Source organism: Balaenoptera ricei, chromosome 16, assembly GCF_028023285.1.
Source record: "Balaenoptera ricei isolate mBalRic1 chromosome 16, mBalRic1.hap2, whole genome shotgun sequence".
In the NCBI taxonomy this organism is placed as follows: Eukaryota; Metazoa; Chordata; class Mammalia; order Artiodactyla; family Balaenopteridae; genus Balaenoptera; species Balaenoptera ricei.
The window spans coordinates 36,540,742-36,562,947 of NC_082654.1; the positions used below are offsets into that span (position 1 = coordinate 36,540,742).

Consider the following 22,206-nt stretch of genomic DNA (forward strand, 5'->3'; position numbering starts at 1 on the left):
TGACTTTCAGTGTCTGATCTGTAAAATGGAAATAATGATATCTACAACCAGAATGTTGACACTTAGATAACGTCTACCACTTTAGATAGAAGCTAAGAGTTTTGTTTAGAATTTTTTTTTAACATCTTTATTGGAGTATAATTGATTTACATTGTTGTGTTACTTTCTGCTGTACAACAAAGTGAATCAGCTATACGTATACATATATCCCCATATCCCCTCCCTCTTGCATCTCCCTCCCACCCTCCCTATCCCACCCCTCTAGGCGGTCACAAAGCACCAAGATGGTCTCCCTGTGCTATGCAGCTGCTTCCCACGAGCTATCTATTTTACATTTGGTAATGTATATATGTCAATGCCACTCTCTCACTTAGTCCCAGCTTACCCTTCCCCTCCCCGTGTCCTCAAGTCCATTCTCTATGTCTGTATCTTTATTTCTGTCCTGCCCCTAGGTTCATTAGAACCTTTTTTTTTTTTTTTTTTTTAGATTCCATATATATGTTTTGGCATATGGTATTTGTTTTTTTCTTTCTGACTTACTTCACTCTGTATGACAGACTCTAGGTCCATCCACCTCACTACAGATAACTCAGTTTCATTTCTTTTTATGGCTGAGTAATATTCCATTGTATATATGTGCCACATCTTCTTTATCCATTCATCTGTCGATGGACACTTAGGTTGCTTCCATGTCCTGGCTATTGTAAATAGTGCAATGAACATTGTGGTACATATCTCTTTTTGAATTATGGTTTTCTCAGGGTATATGCCCAGTAGTGGGATTACTGGGTCATATGGTAGTTCTATTTTTAGTTTTTTAAGGAACCTTCATACCGTTCTCCATAGTGACTCTATCAATTCACATTCCCACCAACAGTGCAAGAGGGTTCCCTTTTCTTCACACCCTCTCCAGCAAATATTGTTTGTAGATTTTTTGATGATGGCCATTCTGACCGGTGTGAGATGATATCTCATTGTAGTTTTGATTTGCATTTCTCTAATGATTAGTGATATTGAGCATCCTTTCATGTGTTTGTTGGCAATCTGTATATCTTCTTTGGAGAAATGTCTATTTAGGTCTTCTGCCCATTTTTGGATTGGGTTCTTTGTTTTTGTGGTATTGAGCTTCATGAGCTGCTTGTATATTTTGGAGATTAATCCTTTGTCAGTTGCTTCATTTGCAAATACTTTCTCCCATTCTGAGGGTTGTCTTTTCGTCTTGTTTATGGTTTCCTTTACTGTGCAAAAGCTTTTAAGGTTCATTAGGTCCCATTTGTTTATTTTTGTTTTTATTTCCATTTCTCTAGGAGGTGGGTCAAAAAGATCTTGCTGTGATTTATGTCATAGAGTGTTCTGCCTACATTTTCCTCTAAGAGTTTTATAGTGTTTGGCCTTACATTTAGGTCTTTAATCCATTTTGAGTGTATTTTTGTGTATGGTGTTAGGCAGTGTTCTAATTTCATTCTTTTACATGTAGCTGTCCAGTTTTCCCATCACCACTTATTGAAGAGGCTGTCTTTTCTCCATTGTGTACTCTTGCCTCCTTTATCAAAGGTAAGGTGACTATATGTGTATGGGTTTATCTCTGGGCTTTCTATCCTGTTCCATTGATCTATATTTCTGTTTTTGTGCCAGTACCATACTATCTTGATTACTATAGAATTAAATATAATGATAAATGTGAAAGGAGCATTTAAATTTTATGATGACATTCAACTGTGAATAGTTACTATTCTTGTTCTTATTCCTTTAGGCACAGCATTTCCTTTTTTTCCACTTAAAAATGAAGAAACTGAGATTCGCAGAGGTTAAACAATTTGTGAACTAGTTAAATGATGGAATTTGCCTTTTTAAAAAAAATTTTATTTAATTATTTATTTATTTTTGGCTGTGTTGGGTCTTCGTTTCTGTGCGAGGGCTTCCTCTTGTTGCGGCGAGTGGGGGCCACTCTTCATCGGGGTGCGCAGGCTTCTCACTATCGTGGCCTCTCTTGTTGCGGAGCACAGGCTCCAGATGCGCAGGCTCAGTAGCTGTGGCTCACGGGCCTAGTTGCTCCGCGGCATGTGGGATCTTCCCAGACCAGGGCTCGAACCCATGTCCCCTGCATTAGCAGGCAGATTCTCAACCACTGCGCCACCAGGGAAGCCCTGGAATTTGCCTTTAACTTCCATGTTGTGGCTCTTATTTCAGTGATCTTCATGTTACTATTATTATTGCAAATTATTTTATAGCTTTGCAACATTCCCCCAGACTCCGTCCATAAAATCTATCAGGCCTTGAATATCTCTGTAAAGATAAGACCATCACTTATATCAGGAGTCAGCAAACTGCAGCCCATGCGTCAAGTCCCCAACACGTGTCTTTGTACTGGCCATAGCCATACTCATTTATTTGTTGTCTGTGTCTGCTTTCACACTATAAAGGCAGGGTTGCATGGTTGCAACAGAGACTATATGCCTGCATAGCCTAAAGTATTTATTATCTGACCTTTTACAGAAAAAGTTTGCTCACCCCTGACTTTTATTGTCATCCCAAATATTGTAGAACCCTTGCCCACAAAGAATGATTTTCCAGAATTCACAAGCAACATTAACAAATGCCCTTTTCAGCTCTTCACCCCCGTTAGATCAAGGTGGGAAAATGGAGCCCTTTAATTTTCATGTATTTCCTCCCCAGGAGAAACCTGGGTTCTGTGTACACTGGAAGCATTTATTCCTAGGAATCCCTCAGACCCTAGCTTCATTGAACATTAAATCAGGAAGGAAGGGACCTTAGAAACATGTGGTTCAGCATCCTCACTTGAAGGATGAGAACACTGAGACCCACAGAAGGAAAACAACACCTCTTAAGTTAGGTAGTGGTTGGCAGTTAGATGAAAACCCAGGTATCCTGAGTTCTAGTGGTTCTGTTACACTGAAAACTGAGTTAGACTGAATTATGGTTCCTCACTTGTGGATTGCAGGTATGAATTTTTATCAAGGTATTTTGTGCTGGGTAGGAAAAGGCCACAGATTAAATGAACCACAAGACATCACCCAGAAAGTTTACATTAGGATCTGGAGCCCTTGAGCCTAAGTATATAGATCAAGTATCTCCTTGCTTTGCTAAGAAAAATTACAAAGAATAGCCTGCACAATTCATTTTGGTCTGTTTTGCCCCTGATTTTCCTCATCTCCTAATTCCCTCCTGGCTAAATATAGTATTGATGTTACTGTCTGACCTGATGTCATGGAGGGTTCAGAAGACCAGACTGAGCCTGTGACAGCTGTTCAAATAGCATAAGGGAGTTCACAGAGGAAGGGAGTTCATGGAGAGGCTACATTTCTGCTCTGGTTTCTGAGTTTCTTTGTGTTGTTTCTGGGTGAAGATCACAGTTTTTAAGTTTTTTTGAGTCATCAATTTTGTGGAGTTTGTTTGCATCTGTAAGTGAGAAAACCAAGTCTGCCATTTGGAGCACCTAGGCCTACCCATTAGATTGATGGTGTTTTGTGGCCCAGTTAACCCATAAAGAGCTTTGCCCCTAAAGGCAATTAAACTCACCAGGACTTTCAATGGGAAATTGGCTGGGAGCACAAAAGGCCCAACAGGCAGGCAGGTTGGGGAGCAGGAAAGGTCATGGCAAGGACATAAGCAGAGGGTGATATCGCTGAACAAGCCATTAAAAAAAACCAACAACAACAACCCAACAATGCCTTTTTAGAAGGATTTAACCTTGTGTAACATTCATGATGACTCTCAGGACTGGGTGTGGAATATGGTTTCTCTCTTCCCAGCAACGTCTGTCTCTTATTCTGGTAACAGTACCTCCTCCCTTCAGGGATGTCGCCCCTCTTCACTTCATACAGCTTGAACGGGGTTTTCCATCACACAGCTCTCTCCCTTCGACCAGATGTCATCGTATGATCCAAGCTAAGCCAACTGGGTTATGTCTCCCGGCAATTTCCATCCTAAACACAGAAGGTGGATGGGGCGGAGACCCAGGTAGGAACGTTCCCTCTACTGTGGGGATGCCCAAGTCTGCCCTGGGCGGGGTCCGTCCGAGGTCTGGTTGCTCTCTCTTCAGTTTTCTGAGCTCACTCAGTAGCGTTCCAATTTATTATTATTTTTCTGCTTAAGTTAGTAGTTTTCTGTTTTTGTTGCCTATGGAGTGTTTAAATGATCCCAAGGGGCACAAAATAATTGGGCTTAACATATGTTATCTTATGTATTTAACAAAAATACCGTCTATTATTATGTATGTAGGTTAAATATATATTATTAGTTCTGTTGCACGCATGAGGAAATTAAAATTAGAGCTTAGGTAATTTGCCAAGCTTTATGCTGGTAATAAGGGAAAGAGCTAAGGCTGGAGCTCAGGACTGTCATACCCTGGATCCATGACTTCACAGAGCCCGGGGATGCAGTGTGCGGCTGACAGAAGGCACGACAAGTCTGGGTCTCAGGAAACATCCAGGAGAGCTGCAGGGAAACCAGTTGTTCCTTTAGGAACGGGAGCCAAGCATCAGTCCCACCCCTCCCACACCCTTTTTGATTTCCTGGAAGCAGTCAAATTTTACCTGCTTGGTTTTATCTCTTGGTATAAAAGGGTTAAGGCACATATCTCAGAGTCAAATTCATTTTACAGGTGAGGGAACTGAGCTCCAGAGATGTCAAATGGATTTTGACACACAGCAAGGTCACATAGCTCTTGGTCACATAGCAAGTTAGTGCCAGATCAGGGATCAGGTCCAGGGGATCCTGATTCTTAGTCTGGCACCCTTTCCAGCTCTCCACATACTCTTACTTCCTTGATGACTCTGGAAGTGATGGCATATTATGCTTTCCTGAAACAGTAGAGTGGAGTTGCACCAAATACACATTTCACTTTTGTGAATTTAAGTGTTTAAACACTTGGCAATGGAAAGACACAGGAACAGAGAAAGAGCAAATTTTAATATCCCAAGTGATTCCATCTGTCAGTCTGGCTTATGGGCCAAAGGAAAAATGAGATGGGAAAGGTGAGTATGATGATCATTCAGTGGGTTTCAAATCTCATATATCTCTCGTAGTGTGAGCATCTAACCATTTATAAGATACATGGCTGTGTGTGTATATATTTTTCTTTTAAATTCAACCTGGACTCTGAAACTCAATCTATCTATTTATACTGACCCCTCTCCCTCCCAAACTCTAGCTGTCTGTTCAATACTGTAGGAAAAAACTGACTCTGGTGTACTTCCTGACAGCTGGTGTTGTAATTTATAGACAAAGACATTTTCAAGGATAATTTGAACTTCAGTTATTATTGGCTTAGTGTACTGATGTTAGAATTTCAGCCCCGTGTAAGTTGCAGCTTTATGCCTTACCATAGTGAGAGGCAGTAGTATATAATGAAACTGTAGGACATGAGCTCTTGTGTTAGAAAAATTCACATTCATAAACGTTCCCTGTGTGATTCTGAGCAATCCTTCATTCCCCCAGATTATAGGGAAAAACCGATGTAAAATGTTTAGCATAATCATCTGTCTATATTAAGTGCCTAAGTGCTAGTTAGTAATATGTTTATTGTGATAGAACTGATCAAAGAAATTTTGTAATATTAGCTAAATGTAGTAAAGAAAAGAGCCGGTGCTTCTGACTCTTAGTTCATGTCCTTTATGTTTTACCTTTACTTATATTCACAAACTGAGGAAATTAGACCCAGATTCTTCCCAAAGATCTATATCTCTGATGATGGCACTATGGATGCTCTCATCTATTTCTGTTTTAGTTATCTATTGCCTAACAATTTGTATAAAACCAAATCTTAGTGGCTTAAAAATACAAGTATATTTAGTTTTCAAGTCTGTCAGCTAGGCAGTTCTGGTCTCCCGTGGGCTCATTCTGTGTCTGTGAGCAGCTGTGGGTTGGATAAGCAACTCTGCTGATCGTGACGAGGCTCTCTTACACATATGTGGATCAGCTGGTTGTAGGCTGGTCTAGGACAGCCTTGGCTAGTACAACTGAACTCTCCTCCAGCAGGCTAGCTTGGGTTTGTTCATATGATTGTGGCAGGGTTCCAAGAAAGAAAAAGGAAGCACATAACGCCTCTTGATACTTAGGCTCAGAACTGGCACAACATCACTTTCTCCATATTGTATTAGCCAAAGCAAGTCATAGGACTGGCCTAAGTTCAAGGGGTGAATAAAGAGACTCATCAGGGGCTTCCCTGGTGGCGCAGTGGTTAAGAATCCGCCTGCCAGTGCAGGGGACACGGGTTCGAGCCCTGGTCTGGGAAGATCCCACATACCGCAGAGCAACTAAGCCCGTGCGCCACAGCTACTGAGCCTGCGCTCTAGAGCCCGCGAGCCACAACAACTGAAGCCCGTGTGCCACAACTGCTGAAGCCTGCGTGCCTAGAGCCCATGCTCCGCAACAAGAGAAGCCACCGCAATGAGAAGCCCGTGCGCCGCAACGAAGAGTAGTCCCCACTCGCCACAACTAGAGAAAAGCCCGTGCTCAGCAACAAAGACCCAACACAGCCAAAAATAAATGAATAAATTAATTAATTAAAAAAAAAGAGACATCATTTTCATAGGATAAGCTGCAAAGATACATTTGAAAGGAGAGTGGATACAATAAGGCCTATAATTGGGACTATTTTTTTAAACCAATTTTTCATAACTTCAGATGTCTTGGTATCTGTCAGTGAGCTCTGATGTGTTCTCCAGACAAATCTTTGTCTTCCCTGGGGGAGAATTCAGGTTCTCCAGTAGCTTATGGTGATTGACACATGTAGGCCACTAAGTTTTCCCTCAGTCTGTTCTCTCCCAACAGGATTCCTGAAGTTGAGACAAGATTTTTAAAAGAGATGGTTCTAGCCCTGTCAGAACTTGACCTGGAGAGACAAACATTTGTTTCAGATTTGGAATAAAATGCTATGCCTATTAACTCATAGAATTGTGACCATCTGGACATGGCCTGAATCGACAAATGCATTTGTCAATTAGGATTGCTCAAAAAGGCAATTATTGCCCCAAATAATGACAGAATAATCTACTTCATGATCTTCAGAAGAGGGGAACATAGGCAAACATATGGTAAAGAATGCTACTTTTGATAGCTAGAATATAATTTGTGTTCTTTTCCTTAGCAATGGTAGACATGGTGGTAGTGTGTGTGTGTGTGTGTGTGTGTTTGTGTGTGAGGAAACTTAGAATGTCCAGCAAATGTTCTTTGAATAGGACAGTGGCTCATTATCATTAGATGTCAGCCAAGTGGTGTATAGTGTTCTTGTTGCTGCCACTGGTGCTGATACAAGTATAGTATTTGTCACTGATGAAGATGAGGGTCACTAGATCTAGAGTTCAAGAATAAAGAGTGTGACTTCTGATATCATGGTATAAGGTCCCTGAGGGCACAAAAAATACTAGTTCTACTATTAATTGCTCAAGGGAGTAGAAAATGCAAAGTCTGTAGCTGTGTTTTTTTGTTTTATATTTTAAAATTTATATTAATTATATATACACATATATACACATATTATTAATATTCAGCTTGATAAATTTTCTTTGTATGAACACAACTTTGTAACCAACACCTACATCAAGAAATAAAAAACAATATGGGGACCAAGGAGCCTCTCTTTTTCCCTCCCAGTCTCTACCACTCTGCAAATGTATCCACTCTACTGTCTTCTAACAGCATGATTGGTTTTGCCAGTTTTTCTGCTTTAAATAGGTGGAATCATCAGAATGTTTTCTTTTTCCCCCCTGATTTCTTTCATTCAACATAATGATGTATATATTCATCCAAATTGTTGCATCTATCAGTAATCCATTTCTTTTCATTGTTGAGTAGTACTCCATTGTGTGTGGATAATTCACAGTTTGTTTTCTCATTCACCTCTTGATGGACTTTTGGGTTGTTTCCAGATTTTGTCTGTTATAATTAAGCTATAGATCAATTTGGTGAGAATTGCCAACTTTACAATATGAGTCTTCCAATCCATGAACACGGCATATTTTTCTATTTATTTAGGACTTCCTTAATTTCTCTCACAATTTTTTACAGCTTTAAATTTCAAGGTATTGGGTGTTTTTTGTTAGATTTATTCTTAGGTATTTTATATTTTGGATACCACTCTAAAAGGAATTTTTTAAATTTTACTTTGCAATTATTTTTGCTAGTATATAAGAATACCATAGGTTTTACAAATAATAACCTTGTATCCTGCATCCTGGATAATGTTTTTATTGATTCTACTAGTTGTTCTGTAGACTCATTGAAATTTCTATGTGAAAAATTATATCATCTGCAAACCATGATGATTTTCTTTTCCTTTTCCAAGTTTTGTCTTTTTTGTCTTTTTCTTATCTTATTGCAGTGACTAGAAGTGCCAGAACAATATAGGTTAGAAGTGGTGAAAGCAGGCATTCTTCCTTTGTTCCTGATTTCTGGATAAAATAATTTGCACTTTCACAATTAAGTATGACATTAACGGTAGATTTTTAAAAATACTGTTTACCACTTTGAAGGTATTCACTATTATTTCTAGTTTGTTCAGAGCTTTCATTATGAATAGTGTTAAAAATTTTCAAATGTTTTTTTCTGCATGTATTGAAAGTATTATATAGCTTTTCTGCTTTATTTTTTTAATGTAGTAAATTATATTGATTGATTTTTGTATGTTAAGCTAACCTTGCATTCCTAGCATAAACCTTAGTTGGTCATTATCTATTATATTTTTAATTTATTTAAAAAATTATTTGCTTATATTTTCTTAAGGATTTTACTTCTGTATACATGAAGAATATTCCTTTGTTCCTTCTCTATTTTTAAAAAAAGTTTGGGTAATGTTGGTGATATTTCTTCCTGGAATATTTGATATTCACTCTTAATATGAATTTTATTGGAATTTTCTTTTTGGGGATGTTTTTGATATAAAATTTAAATTATTTAATATATATTTAACTATACCTGTTTTCTGTTTCTTCTTGTGTCAGTTTTGGTAAATTGTGCCTTTCAAGAAGTTATCCAGGGGCTTCCCTGGTGGCGCAGTGGTTGGGAATCCGCCTGCCAATGCAGGGGACACGGGTTCATGCCCCAGTCTGGGAAGATCCCACATGCCGCGGAGCGGCTGGGCCTGTGAGCCACAACTACTGAGCCTGCACGTCTGGAGCCTGTGCTCCGCAACGGGAGAGGCCGTGGCGGTGAGAGGCCCGCGCATCGTGATGAAGAGTGGCCCCCACTTGCCACAACTAGAGAAAGCCCTCGCACAGAAACGAAGACCCAACACAGCCAAAAATAAAAATAAATAAAATAAATAAATTAAAAAAAAAAAAAAAAGAAGTTATCCATTTCTTCCACATTGTTGAATTTGTTGTCACATAGTTGTATGTAATTTTCTCTTATTATCATTTTCATGTTTGTGGTGATAACCTTTTTGTTCCTACTAAGGGTGACTTTTGTTCTTTTTTTTTATTGATCAGTTTATCTAGAGGTTTCTCAATACTACTGATATTTTCAAAAAAGCAGCCTTTTATTTTTAAAATTATCTATTATCTGTCCATTCTAAAATTTCATTAAATTCTGTTTTTTATTATTTTCTTCCTTCTAGTTTCTTTGGGGTTACTTTGCTCTTTTTCTAGTTTATTTTTAAGGGGGGACATTATATCATTGGTTTTAGATCTTTCTTCTTTTCAAATTTAGGCATTCAAAACTATAAATTCCTTTTTAAGCAATACCTTAGCATCATCTTGCACACTTTGATGTATTGTATCTGATGGTTAATTTTATGTGTCAACTTGTCTTGGCTATGGTGCCCAGTTGTTTGGTCAAATACTAGGCTAGATATTACTGTGAATGTATGTGTGGATGTAGTTAACATTTACAATCAGCAGACTTTAACTAAAACAGATTACCTTCCAAAATGTGGGTTGGCTTCATCCAATTAGTTGAAAACCTTAACAGCAAAAAATGGGGTTTCTTAAAGAAGAAATTCTGCCTCAATATTGCAACATAAAATCTTGACTGAATTTCCAGCCTCTTGTCCTGCTTGCAGATTTCAGACTTAACACTGCAACATCAACCCTTACTTTGAATTTCCAGCCTGCTGGCCCGCCCTACAAAATATTTTCAAATTTCTTTGGTTATTTCATCTTTCAGTCACAAATATTTAGAAATATATTATTTAAATTCTATCTATTTTGAATTTTCCCAGATATATTATTTTTAGTAAATATTTTAAAATCAAATAATATTGTGGTCAGAGGATACACTTTGTGTGATTTCAGTGCTATAAAATTATTGTGACTTGCTTTATGACTCAGCATATGGTCTCTCTTGGTGTATGTACCATGTGAACTTGAAAAAAATTTGTATTTTGCATTTGTTGGATGTAGTGTTCTATGAATGTCAATTAAATTGAAATGTTTCAGGGTGTTGTTCAGATCTCTTTGTCCTTCCTGATATTTTAATGTTTAGTTTCTCTATCAATTATTGAAAAATAGATGTTAAAATCTTCTCCTCTATTTGTATAGTAGTCTATCTCTCCCTTTAATTCTTCAATTTTGATCCATGTAGTTTGAGATTCTGTCACTAGGTGAATACACATTTTAAATTGGTGTATCTTTTTTTTTCTCATCATTATGAAAAATCCTTCTGCATTTCAGGTAATATTTTTTGTCTTAAAGTTTATTTATTTTGATATTTGAAATCTTTTCTTTTGATATAAAAAGTCATTCTAGCCTTCTTATGCATATTGTTTGCATGATATATCTTTATCCCTCCTCCCTGCCATTTCATTTCACCTATCTTTGCCTTTATACATAAAGTTTGTCATTTTTAGGGAGCATATAGTAAGTTTTTGCTTTTTAAAATATATACTATTAATTTCTGCTTTTTTAAACTGTAGTGTTTTCTTTAGACCATTAAAATTTAATGTAATTAATGATATGGTTGGATTTAAGTTGACCATTTTACAGTTGCCTCTCTGTATCCATGGGGGATTGCTCCCAGGACCCTGTGAATACCAAAATCCATGGATGCTCAAGTCTTCTATATAAAATAGTGTAGTATTTGCCTATAACTTAGAGGCATCCTCCCATATACTTTAAATTATCTCTAGATTACTTATCTTTTATAATTTAAATGCTATGTAAATAGTTATAAATACAATGTAAATGCTATGTAAATAGTTGCTGGAGTGCCACAAATTCAAGTTTTGCTTTTTGGAATTTTCTGGAATTTTGTTTTCAAATATTTTCAATCTGTGGTTGGTTGAATATGTGGATGCAGAACCCATGGATATGGAGGGCTGATTGTATTTGTTTTCTGTTTAACTTTGGTTTTTATTCCCCTTTTCTTTCTTTCCTGACCTTTTTGGATTACTTGAATATGTTTTTTAGTATTCCATTTTAATTTTCTATTGGCTGTTTGGCTATATCTCTTTGTATTATTCTTTTTAGTGTTTGCCCTAAATATTATACTACACATAGACAATTTCTCACTGCCTGCTTAGATTCAATACTGTACCACTTCAAGTAAAATGTAGATTCTTTGCAACCATTTACTACCTTTCACTAACCTCTATGTTATAGTTTCCATATGAATTTAATCTACAATTATTGAAATCCATTGAGATCTTATAATTTTTGCTTTCATTAGTCATATATATTTTAAAGAACTCAAGGGGAAAAATAGATTTTTACATGTGCAAAGATATTTACCATTCTCTTGCTCTTTCTTCATTCCTGAAGATTTAACTTTTCCTCTGGCATCATTTCCCTTCAACCCGAAGAATATCCTTCATCCTTTATCAGTTCTTTTACAGTAGGTCTGTTGGTGACAAATTCTCTAAGTTTTCCATCATCTGATAATGGTTAGTTTGCCTTCATTCCTGAAGGATATTTTCACTAAATATAAAATTCTGGATTGAGGGTTTTTTTCTTTCAGTATTTTAAAGGTGTAGTTCTACTATCTTCTGGTCTCTGCTAAGAATTCTGCCATCATTCATATTGCTCTTCTCCTGTATGTAATGTATCGCCTTACTCTAGCTATTGTAAGATATATTTTTCCCCTGTGGTTTTCTGCTATTTGATTATGATGTGTTCAATTGTAATTTTCTTTGAGTTAATTCTACATGGGGTTCACTGTGCTTTTTTAAATCTGTAAATTTATTTCTTTCACCAACTTTGGGATGTTTTAGAACAGTGCTTATTAAAATATTTTTTTTCTACCTGAATCTTTCTGTCCTCTCTTTCTAGGACTCAAATGACATGGAACTGAAGATCTTGCCCAACCTTCTGATTATGATTTGATTTTCCTTGTACACTTTCCTGTAGAGATATAAAGAGCTATCCATACAGGCTTAAATATTTCAGTACTTACATATTATATTTCTCAAAATAAATTAACAAAAATGGACAGTCTGGTCTTATACGTCAGGCTTGTGAGTTTGTAAGTCTGCCCCAAGCAATGAATTTACATTCATGTGCCCTTAAAGTCAGATTTCTGAACCTTGCAGGAGTAAAATCAACGTATCCACATTCTAATTCCTGAATCTATGTTACCTTATATGGCAAAAGGGACTTTTCACATGCTACTAATTTAAAGATCTTGAGATGGGAAGGTTTGCATCTTCAATTACCTAAGTGGTCCCAATGTTATGACAGGCATCCTTATAAGATGGAGGCAGGTGATTAGGATTGGAGAAGACAGTGTGACAACAAAAGCAAAGACTGGAGTGGTATGGCCACCATCCAAGGAATGCTGACAGCCACCAGAAGCTGGAAGAGGAAAAGAAGGGATTCCCCCCTTGGAGCCTTCAGAAAAAACCTAGCTGACACTTTGATTTTTAGCTCCACTTCAGACTTCCAATGTCCAGAACTAAAAGAGAATAAATTTGTGTTGTTTTAAGCCACTTAGTTTATGTAAATTTGTTACATCTGCAATGGAAAACCACTAAGCAAGTGATCAAGAAAAAAGTCAGAAGGGTCAAATATTTAATGGAATTAGGCTAAGATGGTTTGGTTTATCTACCTAATAATAGGGATGAATGATTAAAGTCTACTGAACAAAATTTCATAAGGTGTGAGTGTGCACTACTATAAAATCATTTTGTGAAGTCTTTTAAATGCTCCATTGACTGACCTATCCATTCACAATTGTCACAGTCTTACTTTGGATATTTATTATATTCATATAGGTCTCAGGTAAGTTGTGCTTTTATGAGACTAACTCTATTTTTATAGGTTTGATTGTGCATAATTTCACTTTGATCAATTCTCTGTCGATTTAAAATTTTACTGTCATAGGTCAAGCTAATTCCCATTATTACCAGTGATATGGCAGAGTCTCATTCTGGACTCCAAACACCATGCCTACTTATCAAGAAAGAGGTTTATATTCAAACAAAAAAATCATTTCTTGAATTCTAAAGTCCCTTTTTCATCATGTAAACTAGAAAACTTGGTACCTACCTAATAATCATGTGGATAAGACAGCAGTAAATGTTTATTTGGATAAGTCTTCAGATCATCCCTCCTCCTCTTATTTTTTTGCTCTTACAACGTAATAAACTTTCCAATAAAAAACTAAAATTTGCTGATATTCCTTAGTTTTACCTTTACAATTGACTTACTATATTTGACGTCTTTAAAGGAGGAGAAATGACAACAAAATTTTTCAGTGTGTAATGCCACATATTGCAACTCACTAGTAATGCTCAATTCTATAACCCTCAATTATTGCACATAAAATATTATGAAACATAAATTCCTAAGAAGGTTTATAGGAATAGATGATAAAATAAACTGTATAACCACACATGCTAAAGCTCTTTAGCGTATGTGTGTGTATGTGCAATCCAGATCCGACTCCATTTCTCCACTTTAATGCTAAAATTCTTTATTTCTTTGCATATCCTCTGAAGTACAATTGTGTCCTGTTCAAAACATATTTGCATTTTAAAAACTTTTCCAAAACGATTGAAAAAGAAAGCCCCTGTAAGCAGAGGGCTTCTAAGACTGGTAAAACCGCCAGAGTAAGGGGCATAAGACCTCTCCTGGCATGTTAAAGACTATTCTTGGAGAAGGAAGGTAAAATACTAAGTGATTGTCTGAGAAATCTTTTAAGTAATAATTTCTGATTAAAGGTAGCAGTCTCAAACTCTCCAAGTTGGGAGACAGGTAAAAAGAACTTGAAAAACAGAGGCTTGGCCTCAGAACAGATAACTGCAATTGGAGGGGGGACGTTTTAGAAGCTCAACCAGGGAGCAAGCCAAGACAGGCTGGAAAACGGAGACAGGCAGCGCAGCCCGAAGGCAGGTTCTGAGGAACACCTGGGGGTGGGTAGGGTGGGTGGGGAGAAGCCCATAGCCAGGCACAGTAGGTTAGTTTCAGAGATAGTTTTCTTAGAGGAGTCAAAATGATATCAAGATGATATTTAAAAGTAGTATGTTGTCCATTACTAAAACAGATGGTGTTTGCAAGGCAGAGTAACTGGACCAAGGATTTTTAGCCAGAGGTTCATGAACTCTTCAAGAATCCATGGACAAACTAGGAAACATGCAATTTCCTGAAACTGTTTATGAAATGTGTGCATGTGTGTTTGTAGACTTTTATGGGGGTAGATGTACCATAATTTATAACAAATTCTCACAGGGGCCATAGTCTCCAAAATGTTAAGACTGCCAACTCTAGGCTCAGAGGTTATAAACTGGTAGGCTGTGTACCATTATTTGCCATTGTGTTCTGGCTGCAAAGCATGTTAAAAGGCATGTGATTAAGGCTGGTCTGAAGCTTAGTTCCAGCCCAACCAGTTTAGCACCCATTTTAAAATAAATCCAATTCAAGTATTTATATATATAACCACATGCTCCCAGCAGGTGTTTGGGTTGTGACAACTCAGCTCACTGAATCAGTGTAAGGCTGGTGGTATAGAAATAGTCAGAAGGGGCTTGTTGAAATTACAGATCTGCGAGAAGGTTTGGGGTGGTACTTTGGAATTTGTAATTTTATAAAGTTCTCTGTGAGGTCACTACTTAAAGGGGGAAGCATAGCAACAATGACAACACTTAGGGACTTATAAGAAATGCAGAATCCATGAGCTTCCCCCTTTGCCCCTTCCCCTACCTACTAAACCAGAATCCACATTTTAACACTATCCTTGAGTGCTTTGTATATGCATTAAAGTTTGAGAAACACTAGAGCAAGTTTTAGGAACTATCAGCCCAAGTCTTCTCTCTCTCTTTTTCTCTGTCCTCACTGATATAAAGGAATTATAATCAGGGTAATAAAAATATTTTATTAGGTATGGCTAGTTGTTTCAAAGCATCTAATATATTTTCACATTTGATTATTTTAAAAAACAAGCTATATTATAGGTTCTTAATAAAGTAACATTATATATATTAGTTAATGTCCTCCTAGGAGATGAATAGACACATTGAAATGTCATTAGAAGCAAGCCTGAATAAAAAGGGAAACATTTAGGTAAAACAAGTTTCCAGTATAGTATCAGAACTGTGTTGATCTCTTTACAAATGTACTTTCGGTGTCAATTGATTCTTCTAGAAGCAGCAACTTGAATCTTCAAAACACTTAGCTCTATCTGTGTAGCAACCCTTGTAGGGTTTTTTTTTTTTTTTAATCAGAATGAGATATCAGGAGACTGTCCATCTCTCCTCAGGGCATTAAGTGAGTGGACGTTCTCCGAATACCAATTCAAAGGAGAAACAAAACAAAAGCAAATACATTTCTGCATGGGCTTGCCCTACTCAGATTTTGCCAAGTTTTTGTTTGTTTGTTTGTTTTGTCTTTTGTTGGTTGGTTGGTATCCAGTCACATGTCAAGGGCCTCTTAGCACTGCGGATCTCTTCCATGGTTAGAAGACGAAACTTACACATGCTTATGGGGCACGTGTTTTCTTGCTATGCCTGTTCTAATCAGAACATGATTAACTGACTCAATGATCAGTCAAGAAGCTGTAGGTTTTCCCCTCCTCCTTTAATCCTCTTTGTTCCTTCACTTATTCCTAGTGAAGTGCTAACAGTAAATGAATTTTTTTAACCACTTTCTGCATTTTATAATCTCTACCTTTTTTTCTGCTTGGTAACCCAGAGCCATACCAGTCACTGCACCCACGTGCTCCAGAAAGTTTTCAACCAGAAGAAAAAAAAAATCATTGTTTAGCCATGAAATTAAGCCCCAGAAAACCATAAATTAATTGGAAATTGGACGCAGGTGATTACAGTAAAAGTTCGATTCCTTTCCAATTTAATTTAAAATTTTGTTTCAACTAAAAAAATGTAAGTGTTGGTAATTGTGGTGGACAGAATAACGGCCCAAAAATGTCCATGTCCTAACCCCCAGAATCAGTGAATATGTTACCTTTCATGGCAAAAGAGGCTTTACTGATGTGATTAAATTAAGGGTCTTCAGATGGGAAGATTATCTTGCGTTATCCAGGTGGGCCCAATGTCATCACAAGCGTCCTTATAAAGAGTGGGGCAGGAGGCCCAAACTCAGTTGTTGCTACGAAGTTAGTAGGGAGAGTTTGTGGTGATGCCAGGAAGCCAGCGGGAGCTAAGGGATGCAGGAGGCCTTCAGAAGCTGAAAAGTCAAGGAAAGGAATTTTCCCTGAGAGCTTCCGGGAGGAGCCAGCCCTGCCAACACGTTGATTTTAGCTCAGTGAAACTGATTTTGGACTACCTACCTCCAGAACTGTAAGAGAACAAATTTGTGTTAAGTCACTAAGTTTGGTAGTTTTTTTTATAGCATTAACAAGAAAACGATTGCAGTTATATAGATATTTTACTAGTTATTCACTCTATAATTTTATATAAGTGCATTTTTATTTAAAAATGGCTGTATTGTGGATATTACTAGCTTTTTTTCCCCAAAAAATGTTGATTTAAAAAAATCCTTTATTATTTTGACACTGTTATCAACTTGGTGAATGTTTAGAAACAACCAGCCTGTAAGGGTTATGAGTGAATTATGATTTGGTCTGAGTTGACTGTGTCTCATCCCCCCACCTGGCACAGAGCATTGCATTGTCATGGCACGTTCTCAGAGTTTGTGGTTAACCGTTTGCTTTTGGGAGTCAGAAAGGTGCGTATTCAAATCGTCTTTCTGCAACTTCTTAATTGGTATCTTTGGGTAAGAACTTAACTTTTCTAAGCTTTGGATTCCTTACATGTAAGATAGGGATCACAGGGGTGTTATGAAGATTATATGAAGTAATGCATGCAAAATGCTTAGCCAAGTTTCCAATAATGGCAACTACCAGTGGTTGGCTAAAACTGTAGTATGCTTGGACGTGGTACACCAATGTTTGTTAATTATGATTGCATATGGGCCACAGCTGATATACTGTCATGGATGAACCTGAAGAATGTAGGTAATGAGAAATCTCTGGTCATCAATCAACCAGCTGCAAAGAATAATCTTAAGGGTGGAAAGAAACTGTATCTTAAGAGCACGTATTCTCATTTGCAAACATGGTATCCTCCCAAGGGGGGAAATGTGTAGCCAGCTCTGCTCTACATGTGGCAAAGAAACACCGCCTGATGTGCTTAGTGCATGGGAGGCCATTACACCCACCTCTCCTAGCAGCACCCACCTGCTTCTTTCTTACAGTGTATTAATCTCTTAGCAAAAGATGACATTCTGCTGTGGTTCCCATTAGAGAATCATATAACTAGGGAGTCATAAATGTGAAAAAATAGTGTTACAACGTTGGATGTAATTACGCTGTTTGCTAACTGGGGATCACTGCTTAATTTCAAAGCACTTTTTTGTATTTTCTCACTTGTGAAATTGAGGCAAAACATTCACTATCCTATATTAAACTCACTTATTGATCTCCTTATTTCTGAAATGAAGGCCTAAATGTTCACATACAACCTAGAAGATGTAACAGAGAAGGAAGTCACTTTCAAAAATGCTGTACTAGAACGTTTTCCAACTAGGTGTGAAGAAGGTGTAGTAGAACTGAACAGGATGTGTGAGCACATTAAGGCCCACTGTATTCTCTTTTATGTTGTCATACTCCTAATGGAATTATCGAACAGCATTTACTCAGGATTGACAGGACTGGTTCTTGTCTCAGCTTCACCAACAACCAGACATGTGACTGTGGGCATCAGTATCCTCATCAGGTCCCCAGGTGTCAATTTCTTCATTGGTTAAAATCAGGGGTTGAATTTCAATTTGTATATTGCCTCAGCAAATTTTGCAACATGAATATATCTGTGTTCTAATTTATCTAATACTCTTTGAAGTTGACTCGTTTAAAAAAAATTTTTAAGGAAATGTTCTATTGTGACTGCAAATTAAAAAAAAAATTGATATGACATCACAAATAGCAGGTAACCATAAAATGAATAAATTAAAATAAAACCTTGTTAATCCAAGATAGATGAGGTGGTCAGAAGATTCTGAGACAGAGGCTTCTCTATGTAAAAGGCAGTTTAGGAAGTGCCAGAGAGGTGTTGAAGATATATTAGCACCAAACTGAAACCTTCTCCTAGACCAATCAGGGTGGTTAGAAGAGAATTGAAAAGAGAATACTATCTTACCATGTGACTCACTGTTATTTATTGTTCTATGTATTCCCCACAATCTTGTCATTCTCTAGTTGGATGCATCCCATGATTTGGGAATCACTCAACTAGGTTATTTCAACAGTCCTTTCTAAAGGCAAACGTTTTATAATTTTGTGTCCCGCTGGAAAAACATTTTGACCCCCAAATATGATCAAGTCGTACACAAAGAAAGACATGCTCAGATGGAAAGGAATTGTCTTTTAAGGGAATTCATGATGAAGATAGAGACGGTGTCTCTGCCAGGGAAACGCAGACAGGGCTACATCTCCTCTTGGTGCAATGAAGCTCAGAAACATTATCCTGAGCAGTGGTAGTGGCTGGCTTCCTCCCTGGGAATTCAAAAGCCAGGAGCCCATTGTCTGAACAAATAAACATATCTAGACACTGAATAAATGAAGAAAAATTTGCAGCCCCTCACCGCTGACTTAGTTTTTGTGTAATATGAAGACCAAAAGAAGTTTGAGATATTTATAAACCATAGAAAATGGATTAAACTTAAAATTTTTTGGCTCCTGATCTTTTGCTGCAATCTGTTTGCCATGGATTGTGTACTGACTTCTGTATTTGACATACCTATATTAAATGATTCTTAGATTAGACTGAAGTATCAAAGTAGAGATGGAGGAATAGAGTTGGGAGCAAGAGGTGAAACCCACAAGTGCCAAAGAGATCAAAGCTTTGATCAGCAGGCAGGTGAGGGATAGAGTGTTTTGGAAGCAAAGGTGAATAAGATCCCGGTGTAAGCGTGACTCTGTGGCACACTCATAACTCTTACCGAAGAGGAGGGAGCTGGCAGGATCAGTTTAACTCCTCATTCTCATGAGGGATGTGGGGACAAGTACTAGGGCATCAGACTAATAGGTAGCCTGGCAACTGAATAGCAAGTTTGATAGCAAATTTGAGAGATGAGTCCCATGTAGACTGAGGATAGTGGCTACTTGGGGAGAGGTCTGCTTTGAGGGAAGGCTGTGAGTCGTGTGTTGGAGGCTTGAAGATGGATGGTGTTGGTCATAGACGTGCTCTCCAGAGGAAAAGAGTTTGCATGAATTAGGTGAAAGGTTCAAGCCCCCTAAGTAACTGGCTGGAGTCTAGGGCTCACTTCAGTCTTTGAGATGAACCAGAGAGAGATTGGGATCGGAAAGCAGTAGAGAGGGTGATGCAAGCACTTTAAACATGGCAGAAAGATGAATCTACCACATAGGACTGGGCCCATCTGCCACTAGTGGCGTGGTCTGCTCTGGGCATGAGGTGGTTCCTCATGGGCCACCAGGCTGCCTTCTCCCTGGCCGAGGTGTGGTGTGACTAAGCTAATAGTTGGTACTCATGACAGCCCAGACTCTGATGGGACATGAGATTTCCTTAGTCACTAGTATAATCTAAAACGCATGGACTCCTGGGTGGTACACTTACATTAAGAATAACTCACATTTACTTGAGATTACTATGTGCCAAGCACTGTGCTAACCTCTCCACGTGCTTTATATCCTATAATTATAAAGCAACTTTAACAGGCAAACACTATCATTATCCTCTTTCTTAACTGAGCAAAATAAATGAGAGAGGTTAAGTAATTTGCCCAAAGTCACACAGGTAATACGTGGTAATGTTGGAATTCAAACTTGCATTGTTTCGTCTGGATAGCCTGTGTTCTTAAACCACTCAGGTATGCTACCCCTACAAGTCCTGAGACTCTCAGAATTGACCCCATTATTTATGGGAGACAGGAACTGGGGGAGAAGAAGGCTTTGGGCTTGGCTTCCTCCCACTGTAAAATGATCCCTCCTGGCCCCAGCAGCACAGGTACTAGTGTCCATCTCTGTAGGGTCCAGGAAAGTTTTTTGCACTCCATCCCTGCCTCTTTGTGGGAGCCCATTTGGCGTAAATTAGGCTGCTCCCCCTTTTGTAGCTGGGCTGCCTTGACCATAAGTGGAGAATCCATTGCCTCCTGCCGTGAGGAGTCTGCCTTGCTACCACGGTATAATAAGCAAGCTGCACAGTGTTACCCATTACTTTGAAAAATTGGTGACAAACTCAGGTGAGAGAGGACCAAGCAATTGGATCAGACATTGGTATTTGGCTCTGTTATTGAGAACAAACAGTGGCACCAAGACTGAGGAAGAACGGAGCAAGAGGGAATAGTTCTAGCAAGAGGCTAACACACATGCATGAGCCACTGAATCTCGAACCAAAACCAGTTCTCAACAGTGAGACTGCACTGATTTTTTTTTTTTTCCCACTGACCCATTGGACAACTTAACCAGGGTGTTCAATCTTTACCATATTTCTCATCTTTACTGTATTTCTACCCCCAGCAAGAATGGTGTAGATGATAGTGCAGACAAGTGAGCACTTAGGTAATTATAATCAAGAGCCTAACATGTAGGACTGTGTAAATCAGTGTAACATCTGGGACCCTCGACCCTGGCTACAGAATCACTTGGGAGCTTTTAAAAACTATGAATTCTTTGGCTCCACCCCTAGATGTTCTAATTTAATCGGAGCTCAGGCATAAGTGGCTTTTAAAGCTCCCAGGGTGATTTTAAAAGTACAGCCAAGTTTGAGAATCTTTGTGTGAATCATTCCAAGTAAGCCTTCCTTTGATTTCTCTGGGAGGAAAGCGTTTCTCCCCAGCAGTATTGCCTAGAAATGAAAATCTGAGTGGAGAGTCCTGTCTGGGGTCTGGGATGGGGCATTTACATTCTGATGGTCTCCAGATCATGTCTGTGTTGCCCCAGCTCACCTGTCCCTTCTAGCATGTGGGTGCCACCCACCACCTTGGTAGAATGTTAGACCCCATTAGACAGAAAAGAGAGGGAAGCAAGAGAATCCCGTAATGCGTGGCACATAGTACGTCCTTATGTGTTTGAATGAATGTAAGAGGATAGGAGATGATCTATTCACTTTGGACTTTTATATACTTAATGTATTGGGTTGGCCACAAAGTTCATGTTTTTCATACCATCTTATGGAAAAACCTGAACGAACTTTTTTGGCCAATCCAATAATAGTTGCTATATGTCGACCTGATTGGGCACAGGGTGCCCAGATACTTGGAGAAACATTCTGGGTGTGTCTGTGAGAGTGTTCTTGGATTAGTTTAACACAAATCAATGGACCAAGTAAAGCAGATTGCCCTCCCTATGTGGGTGGCCCTCATTCCATCAGTTGAAGACCTGAGTAGAACAACAAGCCTGACCCTCCCCTGAACGAGAGGGACTACTTGCTGGACTGCCTTTGAACTGGGATAGAGGCTTTTTCATGCCTTTAGACTCAAACTAAATCTTTGGCAACTCCTGGGTCTCAAGTCTGCTGACATTTAGTCTAAAATTACACCACCAGCTCCCCTGGTCTCCACCTTGCCAACCGCAGAAATTGGGACTGTAGCCGTAATGATTGCTGGAACAAATTCCTTATAATAAATCTCCCACACGTACATGTATACATACACATACACCACTGGTTCTTTCTCTGGAGAACCCTAACACATTTAATTCTTCCTCGTCAATGAAAAATCAAAAGCCTACTCTTTTTGCATCAGTATTTTCTGTAATAACTAGTGGCTATTACATTTCTTTCCCCAACCTCTTCTAGAATGAATTTCAGGATGTAAAAATATTCAATCCAACAAATTGATTGAG

The 22,206-nt window shown here is 38.3% G+C and overlaps 1 long non-coding RNA gene across 1 annotated transcript in view; it reads left to right on the forward strand.

Annotated features, from left to right (window-relative positions):
• LOC132351027 (uncharacterized) overlaps positions 1-9,254 on the forward strand; it is a 70,695-nt gene extending 61,441 nt beyond the window's left edge. The window contains exon 3 of the long non-coding RNA XR_009498068.1: positions 8,964-9,254. This is a non-coding gene — a long non-coding RNA (uncharacterized LOC132351027). The remainder of the gene's footprint in view (positions 1-8,963) is intronic.
• The last annotated feature ends 12,952 nt before the right edge of the window (positions 9,255-22,206 follow it).